Genomic DNA, 22,491 nt, shown 5'->3' with positions numbered 1-22,491 from the left:
AGGGACGTCACGATCGTGGCCTCCGCCGTCAGTTAACACTGTCGGAGCCGATCGCGCGGCTACGTCACAATACCCTATAACGTCGGGAAACGCAGCCGTAACATGTTGCAGAAAAGCTATTGCATTATTAAAATGTTAAAATTAAAATTATTAAAATGTCATCTGAGGCTTGGCAGTATTTCTTCTATCATTTCAGGGTTATTTGACGCTGAAATTAATAGATGAGAAAAGAAAACATGTCTGTACTGTTTTTAAGGAAACATAAGGAAAGATTAAACGCGCATTGTAGGCTAGTTGAGTGTGTCATGCTATCGAACATTGCAGTTCATACGGAAAAATGATCTCTGAGGCTTGACAGTCTTTCTTCTATCATGCCAGGGTTATTTGACGCTGAATATTAATAGTTAAGAAAAGAAAACATGTCCGTGCTGTTTTTGCGGAAAGATTGCGAGATGGGGCAAGGTAGAGACTAACACAAAGAACTTTGACTGAAAGAACGTATTCGCTAGGCAAATCGCAAGAATAACGAAACTCTGCAATTTTAGCGTGCCGGAACTGTAGCCTGCTTAAGGAATTCCGCAGCGGGTGACTATGAAGCAGTTTTAATCTCCTATGGTTGTTTAACGTGCAAGCTTCTGGCATCGCTACTGGGATTGAACTGGTGACCTTGAATTTAGCAGCGCCATTTCATAGCCACTGTAATATCGGTGTGGGTTTCGGACATCGTAGGTCGTTCGAACTATATATAGAGGCCCAAAACACTGAATCAGGGCAAAGAAGAACGCGAAAAGCGCACGAACATTGGTGTCGAATACCCTGTGAGTTTGTAAGGAACATCTTTTGCGTTCACCTCTCACTTGTCTCTTATTTCTTGGTATTCCTTTTGGTGTGCTTTAACAACTAGTTCGGGTTCTGGCTCTTGTGCGTTACCATGTCACGCCTTTTCGAGGTCAAATTTATTTGTTGGTTCGCATCACGAAGTCCATGGTTCACATTACTGCAATGAAATTATAACTGCCCGTAGCTTAGTCACAAAAAGACAGAGTAGCTCGCTTGAAAAAAGAGAGCATTTGCCCTGAAAAGTGCTGTGAATGGTACATCGCGAACCTCACTTTTTCTTTTCGTTTGATCACCCCAAGTGCCCGAACAAATCGCTCGATGAAATAGACCTCTAAAAAACAGCATTTGCCCATCGCTTTACAGGTTCATTACCGGGGCATCTCGAGCCTCAAGGCATTCATTCAAGAGCTGGGACTTCCGTGGCCGCACCAATCCCCCGCAACACGTCCGCAGCTTCTCGACGTCATCGTGCGGGCTTCGTTGCACTTCGGCATTCCCCTCTTCTGGGCCTTCTACGTCGGGCGCCATCCGCTGCGACCATTGCAGAACACCATATACATGACGCTCGATCCCAATTTCATGGAATGGGCTCAAGTGATGCACGCGCTCGTCGCCCGAGGCAAAGAGAGCGAGTACCTCCGGCGCGGAGCCGAGATCATCGGAGGCGAGGGCCAGTCGTACTCCTTCATGATAGAGCACGTGATACACGCGCACGACCACCTCTACGACCTCGTGACGCGTCTCTGTGGCACGCGCGCCATGCCGCAGTTCTACAACCTCACCGACTCTGACCTCCGCAGGGCGCTCAACGGATATCTCCCGGACGACTCGCAGTTTTGGCCCGAGGACGAAATAGTCAACCTTCAGCCCGAATTCTTCTTGAGCCTGGACTCCACGTACCTAAGCCTAAGCTCGAACCAGGAAAGCTTCAAACTATTCCTGGGCGCGTACGCCGTCTGGCTGCTATCGCCGATCGCTTCCGGTCACCTCACATCAAGCCTCCTGGCCGACTTGGGGCAAGAGCACGCCGAAGCCGGGTACCGTTCCTACAAGTGTTTCGAAACTCTAGAGCAGATCATGCCGCTGGTCAGGTTCCAGCTCCACCTGGAGGCTAACGAAAACACCGAACGCATGAGACACATCGCTCGGCTGTCCGTCAAATCCTTCAGCGCGTGCTTCGGAAGCTACGGGGAATCTGTACGGAACCATGCGGCCACGGTGTTGGCGCAACTTTCTCTCAACGCGTTCAACATGACGACCACCTGGCCACTGCTGGACAGGACGTACGCCTACCTTCCTAGAGAGCGCAACGCGTCTTCATTTTTCGAGCTGTACCGCAGGGCCGCCATGGCCACCGCATCGTTCTTCGCGCGTTCCCTGCGCCGACCGGGCCACGGCATCTTCCACGTACCGGGAATCAGCAAAGTCCTGCAGTACCGTCTGTTGGTGAACCGTGAACTGTCGATCAAGTACTTTCTCACGGTTGCGCCGCTCTACGGCACCTGGGAACCGACGACAGTTATATCGGCACTTCTTGGAACATCGGTGTCCGTGCAGTTCCCCAGCTACATACGGTTCTCCGTGTTCTTCAACGATCGTTTCCAGGTGAGTTCGATTCTCTACAACTAGTACAATCTTCAATGTTTGGCAAAGAGAATGAAAACTTGATCGACACAATCTTATTCTTACGTAGTGATTTGGGCCTCTGTGGCTGTGTCATAGCCACCAGGTAATAGTGAAAGTGGTCGTGAAAAGTAGCGCCGAATGTTTTAACGGCGCAGCTGTTCCAAGTCGATTATGCGCCTTCTGCATGTCTGTCCTGTGTCACGCAGAAGAGTATGCTGGTTTAACTATACTAACCTTACCTGCAAATAAAGCCGCGAAAACTTTCGACTGTTTAAACAATGAATCGGTTTAGATCGATAAATTGTGCTCTGAGAACTCTAATGTCGTCAATTTCGCCATCATAGTTTTATTAATAGAGGAGAAAATCAAGTTTGAAATTTCATTTTTAAATTTGGCGCCAAAATCTCCCCGCTTGACGTCACGGATTTCAAAGTGTATTTATCGTATTTTGGCGCTATTCGCTCAACAAAATTAGCCCAAACTTGGTATGTTGAGTCTATGGCCCCCTCAGAGGACAATGTACTTCATTTTTACCTATTAGAAATTACGTAGTCCCTAGTAGGCGCCGTCAAAAACAAGTGACGTCACGGCGAATGGTGCGGAAACTTCAAGGTGGCGTCGCCACCAACATTTTATTTTTGCGCGTTTCCTCGCTTACTAAACGTCTTCTGGCCGCAAGCGTGGTGTTTTTGGTATCGTGAAAGAGTACTTTACTAATATGAGAAAAATCGTTTTGCGTAAATAAAAGCTCTGACATACAAAGGTGCGTAAAGTGAAGCCTCGTAATACGAATGCTTCGGTATGGTGCTACCGTTTGGAAGCCGCATAAAATTGTCGACATAAAGAGAATCAAGCCGATCATGAAAAAAAATATTCTAGCCAGTTCCACGCCTTGAAAACCGTGGGTACAGCGCAGCTGTAGGCCCGCGAGTGCCTGTGATTGGCTAGCAAGATCACGTGGTGTCGTAATTCCGCCGCTATATTTGAAATGCGCGCTTGCACCTCATTCGTCAAAGCGAGATCAAGTGTCGTGCCCGCTCAGGAAATGGCGTTTCAGCGAACGCCTCGCGTCACGTGATTTCGAACACAATGTGTCGTAACTTCGCCGCTGCACTTGAAATGAGCGCTTACGCCACTTTGGTGAAATCGACATCACGTGGTCTGCCGGCTCAGTAACTGGCGTTTCAGTGAACGACTTCTGAGGGTTTGGATCATTGCTGGCGCTACGAACGTCATCATTCGCTGTGCATTAACTTTCATTTAAGTAGTGCATAAACAGTGTTTGCTTTCAACAGGACTGAGTCATTCGTTTTTTTTTTGTTTTTTTCCCCATTCATTGGGTCATTCTTTCACTCGTAAAGCATGTATGTACATAATATGTCATTGCAACTCATTCTTCCTGTTTATGTTATGCTATACACTTAGCAAGCTTTGAGGTAGCTTAATAATATGCTCTTTGATTCTGAGACATTTCTTTTTTTAAGGTTTTCTTTCTCCGGACCATTTAATTGTTGAACATTCAAGGCCACATTAGCTCATTATCTATACATAAATTTTCGAGTAAATTGTATACCATAACACTGTATTATTATTTTCGCGTGTTAATCAACATAATTTATATGCTTTCATGTCTTCGTCTCTTTATATTAGCTTTTCTTAGACAGCGCTAGTGTTCACATGTTTAATCTATCGATAGCCCTGCTACTACACTCTAAGAAAAAAAGCGTATACCTGACTCTTTTCTGAGAGTTCTGACTTGCCACGTATAAGGCGCTCTTTAAAGAGTCACGGTGACTCTCTTGGTGGGTCAGTGTCGGCGCGCTCTAGGAGAGTTCCCTGACCCTCTAGGCAGAGTGGCAGGACTGTTATCCGAAGGATCACGTTACAACTTATAGGGAGTCACACGACTCTTGCCGGTAACATTCCTACGGGGGTCAAGTGACCCACACCGAAGCGTCAAGCGACTCCGCAACTATTTTCAGCTACTCATTTGACCCTTGCTCTACTTTTGCGCGACTACTGTTGAAAATAATGAAGTATTCCTTTCAAGCAAGTCCAATAACACTTGCCGTTCTACCCAGCGACTGAGAAAAAAAAGAATAGTTCAATTTTAGCATTATTTTAATAAAACTCGTCAAAACAACCCACCTTTCGCAGCAAAGTAATATAGAAAGCGCGAAATGATGGTCTCTGGTTTCCAATTAAGAAGTTTAGGTATTCCTCATTTACATGCTTGTATGAGTATAGCCAACTAAAATGTGTGACTAATGTGCATAGTGTCATATGGTGCAAAAATAAACTGCAGAGATCGGCATCACGTTTCAATCTTTATTACTTATGGTTAAGAATAAATCAAAAAGTGGTGACGGCTGGAGGCATCAGACTTGTGACTTGCTATGCTGTCGCTCCTGTTCAGCGTGAGCACCGTAAAAACGGTATCTGAGAAGCAGAAGGTGATATTATGGTTAGGGGTGTGCAAATATCAAATTTGTCGAATACGAATCGAATACGAATATCCACCTTCGAATATCGAATCGAATCGAATCGAAGGAAAAATGCCTCCACAGTAACAATAGTTTATTTAACATGTAGCTATTTAAAAAAAAACATTAACAGCCTGACTGGTAACACAACATACACTGCTATCTCCAGAACACAATGTCCAGGCTAGCACAATGCACATCACAACACAAGCAAATATCACGGCACAATGAAAGTAACGACTACATGTTATCATGAAGAAATATGAGTTGCTCCACACGATCAGGCAGCAGGCGCTCCCTTGGAACAGAGACAACTCCCCTTCCCCTGCCACTGAAAAGTCACGCTCACTTGGAACAGAAATGGCTGGTATATGGAGTTACATGGGGGCAAAGCTTTGCCAGACTGGGGTATCTGAAGGTGCCTACAGTCCGCCACCAGTCCCGTGGGTCACTGTCTTTCTTCAGAAGTGGTTCCGCATAGTGAACTAGTGGTAGTGCGGCACGTTACGGTCGCATAATATTGAAAATGTACGGTTACATGATCGCCAACAGCGCTGCACGTCGGAGATGCACCAGCAATATATCATACGTATTGGGGCGCTCGTCGCAGGCAGATATCGTGCCTCCGTGTACTTACGATGTTTATCGCTCCTCTCGGCAACGTTATTAGCGATAAGAACGCAGCAGAAATGTGGAAGACGAGTTATTTTATGCATGATAATCGAATCGCATATTCGAATTTTTCGAATATTCGAAGTTATCGAATATTCGAAACTTTTCGAATACACGATTTCCGAATCGAATGCGAATATTTCGAATGTAATATTCGACGAATATTCGAAACTTTCGAATATTCGCACACCTTTAATTATGATGAGAAAATGAAATTGCAGTAAAAGTTTGCAAAATCTACACAATAAGTAGTTCACACGGACATAATGAAGGCTCATAGCAAACGACAAATGCAAACAGGCATGGTAAGGAACCAAGATTTTTTTTTCGTTATCGTGTAAAACACAACTTGCAAATAGTAGCTTTTGTAACACGTCATTTGGCGTCAAATTTGCAGCACAAGGTCATGTGAGCCTCTTTTAAACAAGAAACGAAATTGGTTTAAGCTCCTTTGCGTGGGTGCCACTCACCTCTTTTCCTACGTCGTCTTGTCCAACCAAAGGAAATGTATAAGACCGACTGCTTCGTTCGGCTGACAGGGCGAACGCCGCTGTTGATTTTCCCATCACGAGCGGTGAGGCGCCAGACCAAGCGACACCTTCGTTTCCCCGAGTGTGGCTGTCAACTGGAGTGAAGAGGCGGAAGAAGTGATCCGGGATTCTGGGAATAACCAAAACATACACACTGCTTATTTGTATTTAAAACAACCATTTGTTCAACACACCGTTACTGCACACACATCTGACACGAGTGTTTCGTTCGAAATAATTTCCCATCGAAAACAAATTTTCACGTAAAAGGCAGCGGGAACATCGTTTCGCAATAGGTACTGGCTATGCACGAATGAAAGCATTTCTTTTCTGAGAAATCGCTTCAAAATTTGGTTTCAGAATAAGCACGGCTTTGCGCCAGCATATTCCAGCACCGAAGCACATCCTCCGGCAGTCAGGGGCACGCCGTGAGCGGTTACTGACCGCATGTTTTACAAACGTAACCCATCCTTAAATACTCAGCAAACACATTCGAGTACGAGCGCCCGAACGACACCCAGCGCGCGCGGACGCCGTCTACCTTGAGATCAGACATGTAATATGCTAGAATTAGCGCACATAACTCCCACAATCACGTACACTCACTTGATTCTGTTAAAGCGTCATCGCAGATGTTGGCAAACCACGAAAACAGCAAACAGAAACGAAGGAAAAGAGTGCACGGTGGGGGCCGCAACAACGCGCGCCGTCGAAAGTCTAGCTTTTTCACCTTACCGGCGAGGCGTGTCCAGCTTAAGTGACTAACGCGTACGTGCTAAAAGCATCCTACTATATCTGCACCTCAAGCTACCATCTTTAAGCCAAGAAAAACCATAATATTTAGTGCGTCTAAGCGTTCTGTAGACGGGCTTCTTTTCACGTTCCCGCGCGCGGAAGTACGCTGCACATTCAAGGTTGATGGAAATGTTAGGAAGTAGACTAAAGCGCATCTAAAAACGACATCTTGCACCTTAAGCAGTGCAGACACAATGTGCGATCAGCAAAAAATGATCCTTGATAATTGTTTGCAGTGCTCACTTTATGGGAGCTTGTACAGCAACGCGCATAACGGTGTCAACCCGTTAACTGACAGCTTTAGTTGGGCATCCGCAACAGCACCGCGGACGCAGGCTGCTGTTGAAACTGGCTGGGAGATAACCTCCGCAGAGCTGCTGCAGACGGCCGTCTAAAGCTGTATAATTAGTACCTACGAAAGCAGTACACTCACCGTTCACGGGCGCACGTTGTCCGTGTCCGCAGCTCCTTGAATATTCCGCCCTCCAAGCGTGACTTCGAGCACGGAGCCTGGCGTCAACGCCACCGAAGATGCACATTTTTGTTCGAACACAAAACTGAACGACAGGCAACTGGCGCAACCCGCGCAACCAACGCGACGCATTCCAAAAGACCGAGCAGACGTGAGAAAGAGGACTGACGCGCGGCGCCAGCCCGGCTGTCTCCGTCGGCGAGCGAGGCGAGACGTGCCAGAACGGCGTCGAACGGCAAACGCGCGATACGTATGGCGTACACGACGTCGCCTTCATCACGGAAGCCAATCGAAACGCGCTTCAGGAGAGTCCCGTGACTCCAGCTGGGAATGCTAACTCTCTTTCTCTTCATCTACCTTCCAAAAGGGGTCAAAAGAACACCCGAAGAGAGTCACGCGACCGTGACCCTCTTTTGGCTCTTTTTTTTTTTTACAGTGTAGGCCTGAATGTGTGAATATAAGTGAAACCTAAAGTAGCATAACAATACGCTTTCCATCATCCAAGCAATCGTTATATTGGGAACAATGCCCTGTGAAACCCATCTATATGTCACGCTGATGCGCGACCAAAGCACGTCTAACAGCAAAGACATCCACAAGATGAATCTGACTCGACAATGTTCTTTAGCTACGCATTCCGCACGTCGACTGCCTACGGTGAGAATGATGTATTCGAAAGTGTCGCAATGCGCCAGATGACTGCCTTTTAGGTTTTATCATGGTTGGATGTGTTTATGAAACACTGAAAAGTTGACGAAAACCTCGACTCCTGCGACAAAAAAAAAATTCACAGTTTCCGCGCAAGGGCGAAGCAATGAATGCGATAACAACAAATTGTAGTGTTATACGAAGTGAGCCTGACAGCTTACTATTTTGTATCCGATCTCGCGCAACTACAAAACGCTGGTGTAAGAGAATACGGCCGCTCCCTCAGGGGCGTATCCAGAGGGGGCACAGCGGGCCCGTGCCCCCCCCCCCCTCCCGAAATTGTTTTTCCTAATTGAATACAGGGGACAAAATGACACTCGACCCCACTAATCTGCCCGGACCCAATGCCGGATCAAGAAGGTGCCCCCCCCCCCCCCCCCGGGGAAAAATTTCTGCCTACGCTACTGCGCTCCCAGTAGAGATGCTTTCCGCATAGTCACTACGCGTTGAGAGCGCAGCACGTCGAAGGGTATACGAGCGGCCCGCTGTGACGGCTGTCGAGATACCGCGCGCGCCAGCGATCGTGACCGCGCCCGTACCCCCTTATTCAGGAACGCTCATTGATTTGAACTTGACTTGCCACCGCCTTCAACGCGTTTGGAACGCGCTGCCTTTAGGCGGTGACAAGGCAGCAGAAACGCGTTTCAAACGCGCTCCTTTGAGGCGGTGGCAAGTCAAGTTCAAGTCAAGGAGCGTTTCTGAATACGGGGGTTAGATTCAAAGTTCCATGTGGCTGCTCGCGCGACCCCCCCCCCCCCTCGCGTCTTTTCAAGATCGTTAAAGACGGCCGGGGAGTTTCCTGTCTGCTTCGACAGCAGGCCACCCGAGCGGATTCATGTTATCGCATACACCCTCCGAGCGACGGAAATGGGCCGGCTCGTTTGATGCCTGCTTCGGCCGCGTTCGTCGCCCCCGCCCGCGCGCTTTTACCCGCGATTGAACATACGATGCGCGGGGGGATCTTATCAATTTGGACTTCATACGGGTTGGACATGACGGCGACGGCAACGGCGACTGCAAAAACCTATCGAGACTGTCCATATAATTGCTATCGCAATAAAAACAAAAACACGCTATACGAAGTCTTCGTGAATTAAGGACTCGTGCGCGATTTGAAGCTGGCTTCGATACCGCTTTTCGTGCCGTCTTGCTCTTCGTTCTGTGATTGTTCACTCTTCGCTGTACAATCTGAAGACCATGAAACAATCCCAAATTTCCACTATCTTGAGCCTGAGCTTATACAGCGCTCGCACCTAGCGACAGTGTTTCTCAAGGAGCACACCGGAACTCGTCCTGAGCTAATCGGAAGATGAGCGTTGGCTCGAATGTTGTGAAACCGTAATAACAAATCAAAACTTGTATACAGTTGAGGCAATGTTTGAAGTAAATAGTCGTATAGGATACACAAAATATCCGAGCATAAGTTTAATAAATATAAGCGTCAAATAACTATCAGGATAATCAATGAAAATTAACTGAATGAGTTCATCGAAACAGCCGACTGCTTGCTTGTGGGTCCGTGCCTTCACGATGGCACATAGCCACTACAAAACAGTCTTCTTTCACTCATCACTTGATTCAGTGAGGTGGACGATGGTGAACAAGCCGGTCCTAGTGGATTGCGTGTGTACACTGATATGGAAGTAGACGACCAAATGTTGACATAATGTCTAATCAAGCGAGCCGAAAAGCTCACCAAACGCTAGGGGCTATCACAATTAAAGACGCTTAAATGGAACATGAACCTCGCTTAAAATGTTTTAGGTGGGAAGAACCTTATGCACTCGGGCTGTCGGCGTCTCCTGTCGTCGTAGCCCATCAAGGTGTCTACTGTCGTCACCGTCATGGTAAAGCGTGGAAAATAAAACGGCGCGTTCGCTCAGGAAAAGCTCGCGAGAAAGCGCGCGTGCCCGCGAGACACAAAGCGACGTGCGCTTCTCCGAGTGGCAAATAAGACGGCGCGTTGGCTCTGGAAGAGCTCTGTTTCTGCGATGGACGCTGTCTGCGATGGGCGAGGGACGCAGTCCTGCAACGCTGTCTGTAGCAATGAGAGGACGCTCATCGCTATTGACGTCGGTGCTTTCGCACCTCCCTAGATTTCACGTTAGTGGTGCTGAGTTTTTTTGTTTTTGTTCACACGCAGCTCTACTCACGGGAGGAGCTTGGGCGAGGCGCGGGTAGGTTGCTGGCAGACGTGCGTCGTCTCGAGCTGATCGCCCGCGCCGTTCTGCCGAACGCCAGCGCCCACGAAATCCGCGATGTGTACGACTTGAGCTACGCGGCGCACGTTGCCAGCTACATACCCAGGATGCCCGAATGGCTCCAAGCATCACCAGGTGAAAGACCAGACGCTTCCTTGGAAAAGGACCGCATCTTCTTCTACCTCGTGTGCTACGCACAGTGCGGCACTGAGGACCGCGAGCGTCTCCGGAAAGTGAGTGCCGCACTTGACCGCTGGCGAAGCAATAAGGCCGCTTACGGCTGGTTTTTACAACCGAGCTGTTAAGCTTTGTTAGTCCGTCCGTCGTAGGTGAGAAACTGCCCAGCCTTGCTAGACTCGGGCCAGGTTAGTTTAGTTCAGGCACTCGGCTATCCAGGCACGATAGCAGAGAGTGTACCGTGCTAATTAAGATCATGCTAATTAATACTTTGCTAATGAGCGTCATGATAGTTAGGGTCATGCTAATCAGAATCATGGTAATTTAAACCATATTAAGACAACGCTAATCAAGACCATCTTATCTAAGATCTTGCTAATTATGATATTCCTAATACTATACTGATTAACGGCATCCTAATTAGGATGGCAATTGAGACCTTGATAATAAATACCATTCTAATGAAGACCTTGTTAATAATCAATTTAGGTCGGCCACAAGCTCCGCTGTTAGACCAGCCTTGCAGCACTAGTTCAAGGCTGCCTACGATTTTTTCCATGACTTACTTTATTCGATCATCATGTGTAATTTTTGAAGATATACTACAATACCTACAAATGTAAATCATTTATAGAATTGACAGTTAAACGAGTTGGTAAATATCCATAACGGACGTAAAAGAGGGCGAGGATGAAGGAAGAAACGGCATGAGCAGAACAGTCAACTAATTTGTTTCTCGAAATTTTATGAATCAATGAAGTAATCGATGGAAGTTAAAGGAACATCGAGCAAGAATACAAAATTGCCTAAACCCTTTTTGAAATCCATACCAATCTAAATTGGACATTCGTCTTAACGGGCCTCTTCAGCAGTATACAGTTTTTGTAATATTATGAGGTCTTTGGGAATTTTGATTTTTTTTCTTATATATAGTATACATATTTGGAAGTGATTAAGTGAATCGATAGCGTTGCTGTAGTGGGTAAAGGTTTTTTTTTTGTTTTGTTACAAGTTTCTATCAGCCATCCCCCGAATCTAATATGGCACCGGTACCTACGGTCTTTGAACGCGTTTGTTGTCTTGGTATGTTTGGTTGTAGTAGCCATTTATGCATTACACTTGAGCCGCATTTCGCTGTTGTGATGCAATAATGCAAGGCAACAATTCTATAGTTCGAACATTCTTTCTGCTCTCCTTTCTTAGGGAGCGCGATAATGACACATTGCTTCAACTACCTTGATCATTCTGCCGTCTTTCAGATTTATTGACATAGTTCAGTGATTATTTTTCGTGATTCTGTGACAAGTTCCTTAACTATTTCAGCAGGTATGTTTTCAGGTACCACTGAACTTAGCAGCTGCAAAGGTCGTCATGATTATTTATTTTGTCTTCTGTAAATGTTGGTTCTAGTTTATATTCTATGTATACCCTATCCTCTTCCTCAATTTCGTTTTAAATGCGAAACATTTCTTAGCGAACCTTTTGTACTTTGAGCGTTTCTATCTACGTATCTGTCTATCTAGCCGCCTACGTCTGGGTGCTCTCGTGATCGCCTCCTTAACTTGGTGTAGACCAAAATTAGCATGGGAGGGTAAGAGGACTTGACGAATATGAGTGCCTGGTCATGACATGGAAAACGTCAAAATCCTGTCGCGTACGTCGTCAAACCCTTTCCTCCAGACACGTGTGGCACATACCCGTTTAGCACTGGCCGTCGTATACGGGTATGCGCCACAGGTGATAGCTTATATCCACCAAAGAAAGGCGACAACAGACATCGGCAAAAACGGACAGCTGCAGCAGTGACCCGACGAATACAAAGAATATAAATCAGGATCCCAGCAGGAATCAAACCCAAGCATTCTGCGTGGCAGTCAGGTAATCTACCACAGAGCCACGCCAGGTATGGAAACTGCTTTGGAAAAACACCCTATGCAAACGTAATGTCGGTGCAACGCCGATTGTGGTTGCGGTGCTGGCTATCTGATTTTATAACAATGCAATAAGCGCTACATATGTACTCGTACGATGCAGGCGTCATGTCAGTTTAACGTCTGTGGTTCCAGTGTTCGCTCCGCTTTTATAGCAGTCTAATAAACATTACATTTGTATTCCTGTGATTCAGCAAGCTATACTCAAGGGTCGCTCGACCGCGGATGAATACGCGAACAAAACTTACCTATGATAGTCACATCATGGCGTCATAAAGTGCACTTCTTTTCAATAATACTGACGTATATTATCTAACGTTAGTGCTGACGTTACGTCAGACCATAAGTAACCCTTTAAACGTCAGAGTCGTCGACGTGCCTGGTAAGCCCCCCATGTGCACACAACTACTACTCTTACAAAAATACTTCGATCCACCTCGTAAGGCTCGACTCAAAGCAAAAAAAATGCAACATAGAACTACTCGCTCACTGCTTCGCGTGAAACCGATTCCCACAAGGTGTGGGATCTGCCGAATTGTTTCAACACATATTTTGTCTGTATTCCTCCCAACTTTGCGTCTTCCTCCATCGTGAGATGCTTACTTAAACGAGTGGGCGACTGCAGCTCAATCTGCTGCTCTGTGCTGTAGGGATTTAGGTGCACGTTAATGAAACCCATAGGTGGTCGGAGATAATGCCGTGCACACCACAGCTGCGCTCCATGTACCATGATCACGTTGGTATTGGCACGCAAAACCTCAGAACTATGGTGAACCAGAACACTCCAGTTCGCTATACCCATAACATATAGTACGCTGCACACTTCGCCGACCGGAATTCGCAACGCTGTTCCAGCGCTGACTTTTTACAGCGAAGCCATATATGGACAGGTTCTGGTAGAATGCGTCCACGGACAAAAGACGCAGAGAATAAAAATTTTCGGCGAACTGACTGACTCGACTAATCCAGCATTCTTGCATTGAAAAAATGGACATGCCGAAAAGTAAACATAAAAGTATATGATTTGCCCGACATAGCAGGATGACGTGAACCATTTTGCCTCAAAGACAATACCACTTGCATAAAAAAGAGCGTCGTGCCATTTTGGTACTTTCGAAAAAACGGAGTTTTTTATGTTCTACGGGATTTCATTTTGAGACTGCCTTTGGCTGCCGTCGATGAGATAATATGCGTCATGCGCAAGAGAAACACCGGGATCTTTGAGTGTACGTCTCTTTATTCACTCATTACAGTCAATAATGTTAATGCATAAATTCACTACAGCAATATTCACCATACCAGAGCCACCAGAATCACAGCTTCACTGGTTACAATCTTCACAGTAGTGTAAGGGCTCCGAACTATTCATTCATTGCAGCTCCAAAAGCTAGTCGGCCACACGTGGGACTACGGAAGGCATGCTAGCACGAAAAGAGGCAAATGCGCAATGACACATCTCAACACTCGGCGTTTTAATAGTCAGAGAACCCAATGCAACAGTTTGGCGTAAAGTTAATGTATATTGCTTCCCGACGGGACTCGTTTCGCAGTGTTCCGCCATATTACGATCCGATATAATGCATCTCTCGTTCGCGCAGTGGCTACGCTCAAGACAGCTGATGACATGAAATGACACGAATGACGTGACAAATAACTCGCGTGACATCAATCATATATCATAATTCATAGGTGACGTGGTATAGGCAAGGCACCAATGGCATGCACGAATGTAATATTTGTAGTGAACAGCACAAAACACGTAGGGTGGCTTTTCTGTAGCAATACGAACTGTGCTCCACGCAACCTTGGTGGTGCTCGGCGAATGACGGCCGAGCGGTGCGGGCAAAAGGGGTGCGCTGAACATGGCCGCCTTCGGGAAACGTCCTTGCAGCAACGTCTTATTTTGTGGACGCTCGTAGGTCTCGAAATATCTGGCGATTTGTGTTATTTCGAAATCCGAAGCTTCCCTTGTGTCCTGTGTGCGGTCGGCGCTGATGCTTTCGCAGTGACTTGACTTAGGAATGCACAGATCGTTAAAAGTCTTTAGATATTTCTTGCATTTGGCACCGATCGGAATGGCGACAGCGCGGATTTCACATCAACGAGAGGTCAATTGTAGCAGCACAACCACTGCAGCGAGTGGCCACGCTAAATTAGTTTCAGTAGATAACATGTTCGAAAATACACTTGATTCAAGCTCAGAAGTCCCCCAAATGCTTCCCCCCACCCATGCTTACATAAGATTTAGGTGCACGGTAAAGAAACCCAACAATTATTAATATTCCCTTGCATAAATCTTCTGCGTGATGCTTCAACGAAGTTCAGGTCGTAGTGTATCGCTCGTTCAGTGTGTTTTTTGTACCTTTGTGAGCATTTTATTGCGCTGCTTGGAATTTTAAGTATGAATCAGTATACCAACTCGCCCCACTTTCACTACTTCTGAACCCCAGCGCATTCCTAGTGTGTACTTGTGTATCACATCACTATCGTGTTGTTTCGGAATGTTTCTAGCCCTGTTTCGGGATAACAAACTCAGATGTTTCTCCTGTAAACGCTTCAAGTAAGGTCATGCTTAATGGTGCTAGTTATATCGCTTTTATAGAAGTGTTTTATACATGTACACACGTTCTGTGGATGTTTATTATAGCGATACAGTGTTTCACGGTACGTCGTAAAGGCTTGCATCTCATACGTGGCAGTACAGCTTCCTAGTAGCCCGCAGTATCGTTTTCGGTATCAGATGGAGACGTATCTCACGTGTGCCTTACATAAAGACCTACATTTGGATATAAGTTTTACTGCATGTCTTCTTCAATATAGCCCCTCTAGAACTCATGTACAACTTTCTTATTTTCCTCCAGATGGCCGCCTGCAACGTTGGCCTACCGGCTGTGCCACTCTTCCGGAAGGCATTCAAATGCCGCCCTCGACATCACCTTGTCAAGAACTTTACGTGGCCCGAGCCACCAGAAACTACCACTGAAGAGCCCTGATGAACATATAAGAACCCTCATCGCGCATTATCACAGACTGTGCCGGAGACACCTGCACATAGGCGTGTTCATTCCATGAATCCTGCACGCGAACATTCTATTGCAACTAATTTCTGACGCTGCTAAGCCACGGCGTCTTAATATGGTTAATCTAGATGCGATGTCTTTTCATTTTCACTCTGCTGTGTCTTCGTCTATTAACACGTTATGCCAGGCTTTTGTTGAATATGACAAGTCGTAAAAAAACAATTGAGGCGGATACGCACTAGTAGGGCGAAGACTAAGGAGGCGACGGTGCTGGTGGTGCTGCCGTCCTCTTTTTCCTCCTCCTCGCTCTCACATTCCTTTCCCACCCCTTGCTGTACTATACTACACAAGCGTATGCTATGCTCTACCCTTTCGCCTCCTCCTTAACCTCCTTCTCCTCACCCTCACTTCCGTTTCCCATCCCTTGCTAGACTATACTGTACATAGCTATGCTTTGCTTTCCCAGCTAGCACAAAAGCGATATAAAACAGAGCGGATTGGCCAATCCGAAACGAACGTCTTCCGACGGGTGCTCAAATCCGTTCATCTGACTGTATCGGTCGTATTTCTCTGCTATAATGTCCGGCCAGTATAACATTTGAAGAGGTTCTACAATCCTGCTTTTAAAAGGTCCCGAAAATCCGTTCTTCTAAGGAGATTTCAACGACGACTGCAAGCCTTGAAAAGTAGGGACAGAAACCTTCTGCAATCCAGATTGTAATGCCCATTCTTTTTTTCATGCCCCGTATCCTTACTCAACTTGTTTCCCTTTCCCATGCTCCTAGTTTTCTTGTTCCCTTCCCCCGAACACGCACTCTCTTTCTGGTACATATTCGGGGGAGGAGAACGAGCGGCTGCCGGCAGGTAATGATGCGGGAGGCACAAGTACAGCAGACAATATTTTTATTATCTCACAAGTGAAAGTACAAGATCGGCCATGAAAAAACACGCAAGTCTCGTGGGACCAGTGTTTACAGGAGGAAAACGATGTGTGGAGAACAGAGCTGCCTGTATTTATACATATTGTAATAAGCTCGTATGCAGACTGTTGTTCAAAAGTGAGATGACTGGAGTAGCAAGGGAGCGTGAACTTATATCTAAGCTCACTACAAAGGTTTGTCGCAAATCTTCGTGAACTTGGTGCCGACCAAAATTTGCATGGGAGGGTAACATGATTTCACGAATACGACTGTCGGGTCATGACACGAATAAAGTGAAAATCCTGTCGCGTACGTCGTCAAACCCTTTTCCTCCAGACACGTGTGGCACATACCCGTTTACCACGGACCGCGGGGTACGGGTATGCGCCACAGGTGATTGACAGTTTATATCCACCCAGGAACGGCGAGAACAGACATTAAATGCGAAAGCGTTCAGAAAAACCTGACATCGGCAGCGTTGACCCGACGAATGGAATGAATGATAAGTAGGATCCAGCAGGAATCGAACCCAAGCATTTTGCGTGGCAATCAGGTATTCTACCACAGAGCCACACCTGGTCTATAAACTGGTTTGGAAAAACAGCCTCTGCAGGCGCAATGGTAGTGTAACGTCAGTTGTGGTTGTGGTGCTTGCTATCAAAATTTACAAAAAAGCAATAAACACTATACATGATACTCCTACGATGCGTATACTCCTACGATACAGACGTCATATCACATTAACGGCTGTGGTTCCAATGTTAGCTCCGCTTTTATAGCAGTTTAATAAACATTACATTTGTATCCCTATGATTCAGCGAGCTATATTGAAGCATTGCTCGACTCCGGAGAAATACATTAACGAACGTTACGTATGATATTTACATCATCGCACCGTAAAATGCACTTAGTCCGCCAGAACGACGCAGTGTCCTCTTCATTTCTTACGAGGCTGGGCAATGGCCTCATGCTGACCGAGGATGGTGTCAGATTGATTGACAACCGCCTTGTAGACTAGGCTACGTAGGCCACATACGCCCAGGTAGTTTACGAATACGACAAGCGCCATCCACTGATGTTGGTCTACGTAGACCTATCCAGGCCTACCAGCCTCGACGGCCCATACCTCACCAATGCGAAGGGTGACTTCAGATTCCAACATGTCGCCGGCTCTATCTATAGACAATTTGTCGACGAAATGACAGAGGTATCCGCGATTTCCAACGGCTGTACTATACCTCATACTTCACTACACAGTGACCCCTCGTCACCGCGATAACGACCTGATCCGATAACTAGTCATGACGAGCTGCTGGCGCTCACTGATCGCGGGGATGATGACCTTGTTCAAGAACTGCCAGGAACGTCTTCCACACATGCACACGGGTTCGTGAAACGTGCGTGCGTTCTCTATCACAAGGGACAAGTATAAGCACTGCATACCAGCTTACGGCTTCTGGTGTTGGTATAATACCCACGCTGCCGTTGTCAGCGTTACCCAACTGTAAACAACTGGTTATATAACACATATGCGGCCCTTCAACATATATGTATGCGGATAAAATTTATACAAATCTTCAGCGTCTTTTTGCAACGTTTCGCTCAGTAAAAAAAAAATTACACCACAGTCACCTTCCCACCGCATGCTTCGCATCACATCGACTCCCCCGGTACGTGGGAGCTGCCGATATTTTTCTTTTTTAAAAGTAAGCCTTCTTTGTTATACTGCACCAAATTTGGGATTTCGTGCTACAATTTTCGGTTTTATTTTATAACCTGCTGCAAAATTTAGTTTTAAATGCGAAGCATTTCTTAGCGAACCTCTCGCACTTTGAGTGTTTCTATCTACGTATCTATATATCTATCTATCTATCTATCTATCTATCTAGCCGCCTACGTCTGGGTGCTCTCATGATCACTTCCTTAACTTGGTGTAGACCAAACTTTGCATGGGAGGGTAAGAGGATTTGACGAATGTGACTGCCGGGTCATGACATGAATAACGTTAAAATCCTGTCGCGTACGTCGTCAAACCCTTTCCACTAGATACGTATGGCACATACCCGTTTACCCCGGGCCGCGGTGTACGGGTATGCGCCACAGATGATTGACAGTTTATATCTACCCAGGAATGGCGAGAACAGACATTGGTAACTTAAACGCTAGAGCGTTAAGGAAAACCAACATCGGCAGTGTTGACTCAACGAATAGGAAAGAATGTAAATTAGGATCCCAGCAGGACTCGAACCCAAGCATTGCTGCGTGGCAATCAGGTATTCTACCACTGAGCCAAGCCAGGTCTATAAACTGGTTTTGAAAAACAGCCTACGCAGGCGTAATATCGGTGCAACGTGCAATTTTGGTTGTGGTGCTGGTTATCTAATTTTACAAGAAAGCAATAAACACTACATGATACTCGTACTATGTGTACTCCTACGATACAGGCGACATATCAGATTAACATCTGTAGTTCCAGTGTTGGCTCTGCTTTTATAGCAGTCTAATAAACATTACGTTTGTATTCCTATGAGTCAGCAAGCTATATTGAAGCATTGATCGACCCCGGAGGAATACATTAACGAAAGTTACGTATGATATCCACATCACCGCACCGTAAAGTTCACTTCGTCCACCAGAACGAAGCAGTGTCCTCTTCGTTTCTTACGAGGCTGGGCGATGACCTCATGCTGACCGAGGATGATGCCAGATTGATTGACAGCCGCTTTGTAGACTAGGCTCCGTACGCCGCATACGCCCAGGTAGTCTACAAATACGACAAACACCATCCACTGATGTTGGTCTACGTAGCACTCTCCAGCCCTACCAGCCTCGACGGGCTATACCTCACCAACGCGAAGGGTGGCTTCAGGTTCCGACATGTCGCGGGCTCTTTCCACAGACAATTTGTCGACGAAATGACCGAGGCATCCGCGAATTCCAGCAGTTCTACCATACCACATACTTCACTACACATGGACCCCTCGTCACCGCGATCACGACCGGATCCTATAACAAGTCATGACCAGGTGCTGGTGCTCACTGATAACGGTGATGATGCCCTTGTTCAAGAACTGTCAAGAACTTCTTGCACACATGCACACGGGTTCGTGAAACGTGCGTGCGTTCTCGGGACCCGTATAAGCACTACATATCAGCTTACCGCTTCTGGTATTGGTAATACCCACGGTGCCATTGGCAGCGTTACCCAACCATCAACAACTGGTTATATAACTCATATGCGGCTCTTCAACATATATCTTTAGCGTCATTTTGTAACGTATCGCTCAGTAAAAAAGTTACGCCACAGTCACCTAAGCGGCGCATGCTTCGCATAACATCGACTCCCACGGTACGTGAGATCTGCCGAATTAGTTTTTGTGCTCCAAAAGCAACAGTTTGCTGCTCCAAAAATTGCTCCAAATCCTGTTTCGGCTGTTGCACCCCTGCGTATATGATAAAAACTCGCAGGATCCCTTATGCGTCCGCCTAAGACTACTCGAAGGCGAAAGCAGTCTTTTAACATGAAAGTGTTTTATGCCAGTGCTCACCAAGACTTCAGTGACTTATTTGCGTCATGGGAATGACGTCCGTGAAATGCACACGATCGGATATAAAAAAAATTCCCTTGACCGGAGTCGAACCCACGACCTCTCGGTCCGCAAGTATAGCTGCCGGGCGCTCGACCAATGGATGTACCCACTGCTGTACAGTCTTTTTTTTTCTTTGTTGCCTGTTCTCGGACATGTACATCAAACAACAAAAACCAAGAAAGTAACGACAACACTTTGTGTCAGGCCTCATGCAAGGAGGCTTCACAAACGCGCCTTTCTTCTCTCGTGCTTTTCTCTCACAGTGCTCTTGATTGGTGGGTGTTGTCGCCATCTGGAAGCGGTAAAGCGAAGTAATGCATCATGACGGTAACGAGCGTCGACAGAGAGAGCTTCAGTAGTCTCAGCGCTGCGGAGGCTTTCGCTGCGATAGGAAACTCTAGGGTCGGTGAAATGGTTCGTGCTCGGTGATTCGATTCGGTGTCGACGCAGTTACGTGATTTGCCTTTCACGTCAGCGTGTGACTCCTCCTCGCCAGCGTAGGGCAGCTTCTTCCAAATGGACCAACGGTGTTTCTCCGCCGCCTTCGCGCATTCATGGCTCAAGCTACGAACTCTGCCTCTCGTGTCCCTGAAGCGATCAGTGGTAGTCTATGCGTGAGCACAGGTGTAGGGTACCCTATTACTGGGGAGCACACGCCAATTGCCTTTTCTCTCCTCAAATGACGACGCTTTCAAAGAGCGCATATCGAGTACCAGTGTTTTTATGCTCATGTTGACGTCATCTTCGCGCAGGATCCACCATGTGCTGTGTCTAGGGTACCTATGTTAACTACTGCAGGTACCACACTAGTTAACGTGGGTGCATCCACATGAAACGGTGCTATAGCTGCCAAACACCAATAGGCATTGTGCAAGCTCTCGTATATCAGTGTACAATAAACATTCAACAACTGCTGTGAGGACACGTTTTACTTTCGTGTTATACGGATTCCTATGACGGACAGATCAACCATGATTTTTTTTGTTACTTCCCAGTTAGTCGATGTATTGATCCTCACCCCCCCCCCCCTTCGAAAGCTCTGCTGCACCTCACCTAGTTTTGTACTGTCTCCGCAATAGGCCCGCCTTTGACCCAAGGAGGTTAAAAAAATTCTGGAGTGGAAGCACTCGCATCGCCTTGCCAGTAAAATTGAAGCCAGCGTTTGCCCCCAATAATCTCGAAAAAGATTTCTCGGAAGCTTTCGATTAACCTCTCGTTATACGCAATAACTCGCATGGTGTGAAGCCTAATTCGAATCCATGATTCTGCCACGCCATATGACATCTGTTAATGTGACCCCCTGTCCAAAATGGTTTCGTTTAGGTGCTGCCATATTGGCCTGCCAATGTTGCCTCTTTGTATCTGCCGCAACTGAAAATAAATCTGGAGTCTCCCACCAGAGATCTTCGTAATGATAACGCGGTGCCGGCACCTAAGTTCTTTAATTCATAAGTCTCGGACTCTCTCACTCTCCACACACGCACACACACACACACACACACACACACACACACACACACACACACACACACACACACACACACACACACAAAGTGTGTGTGTGTGTGCAGAAAGTGAGAGACTCCGAGACATGAATTAAAGAACTTAGGTGCCGGCACCGCGTTACCATTACGAAGATGTGTGGTGGGAGACTCCAGATTTATTTTCAATTGCGGCAGATACAAAGAGGCAACATTGGCAGCCCAACATGGCGGCACCCAAACGAAACCATTTCGGACAGGGGGTCACATTAACAGATGTCATATGGCGTGGCAGAATCGTGGAATCGAATTAGGCTTCACGCCACGCGAGTTATTGCGTATAACGAGAGGTTAATCGAAAGCTTCCAACCCGCTACAAAGGGATGAGCTGTAATTCATCATTATCATCATCAGCCTTGACATCAACAAACTGTGCGTCTAGGTGCGCGTGTTACAGGCGCGTAGGGTCGCAACCGCAGTTGCAGTAGGCGCTCATGGATAGTTTACAACGGCAAATGTCACGCGTACAGAGACATTCCTGGCCTGACAGCACGGTTTGTCCACCGAGAGGCGAAGCGTAGCAGGCGACGCGAACGGGGCCTGATAACGCTATCGCGTCAAACTAGAAAGCCATTTTTTGTCGCGTTAGTAGGTCACTATTTCATTATACCAGAAGCACCACTCTTGCCGCGAGATGAAGCCTGGTAAACGAGGAAGCGCGTCAAAAAGAAAATGCAGGTGGTGACGCCACCTGTGTGTTCTCGCACCAACTTGTTGTGACGACGCAGATTTTGACGACGTCTTTTACAGTGTATAGTTCTTAATCGGCGAAAGTGAAGTACATTGTCGCCTCAGTGGGCCAGCGACCCACCGTACCAAGTTTCATGAAATTTTGTTGTCAGTGTGGCTAAAACATGGAAAATGACATTGAAATCCCTGACGTAACGTTGACTTCCATGTGCAGAAATTTTGGCGCGAGATTTAAAAATGAAACTCTGACCATCATTTTCTCTTTTAACAATGAAGCTATAATCATGGCATTAAT

This window comes from Rhipicephalus sanguineus, chromosome 11 (assembly GCF_013339695.2).
Source record: "Rhipicephalus sanguineus isolate Rsan-2018 chromosome 11, BIME_Rsan_1.4, whole genome shotgun sequence".
Lineage (NCBI taxonomy): Eukaryota > Metazoa > Arthropoda > Arachnida > Ixodida > Ixodidae > Rhipicephalus > Rhipicephalus sanguineus.
The sequence above is the reverse complement of the archived record's forward strand: the minus strand, read 5'-3'. Positions refer to the sequence as shown.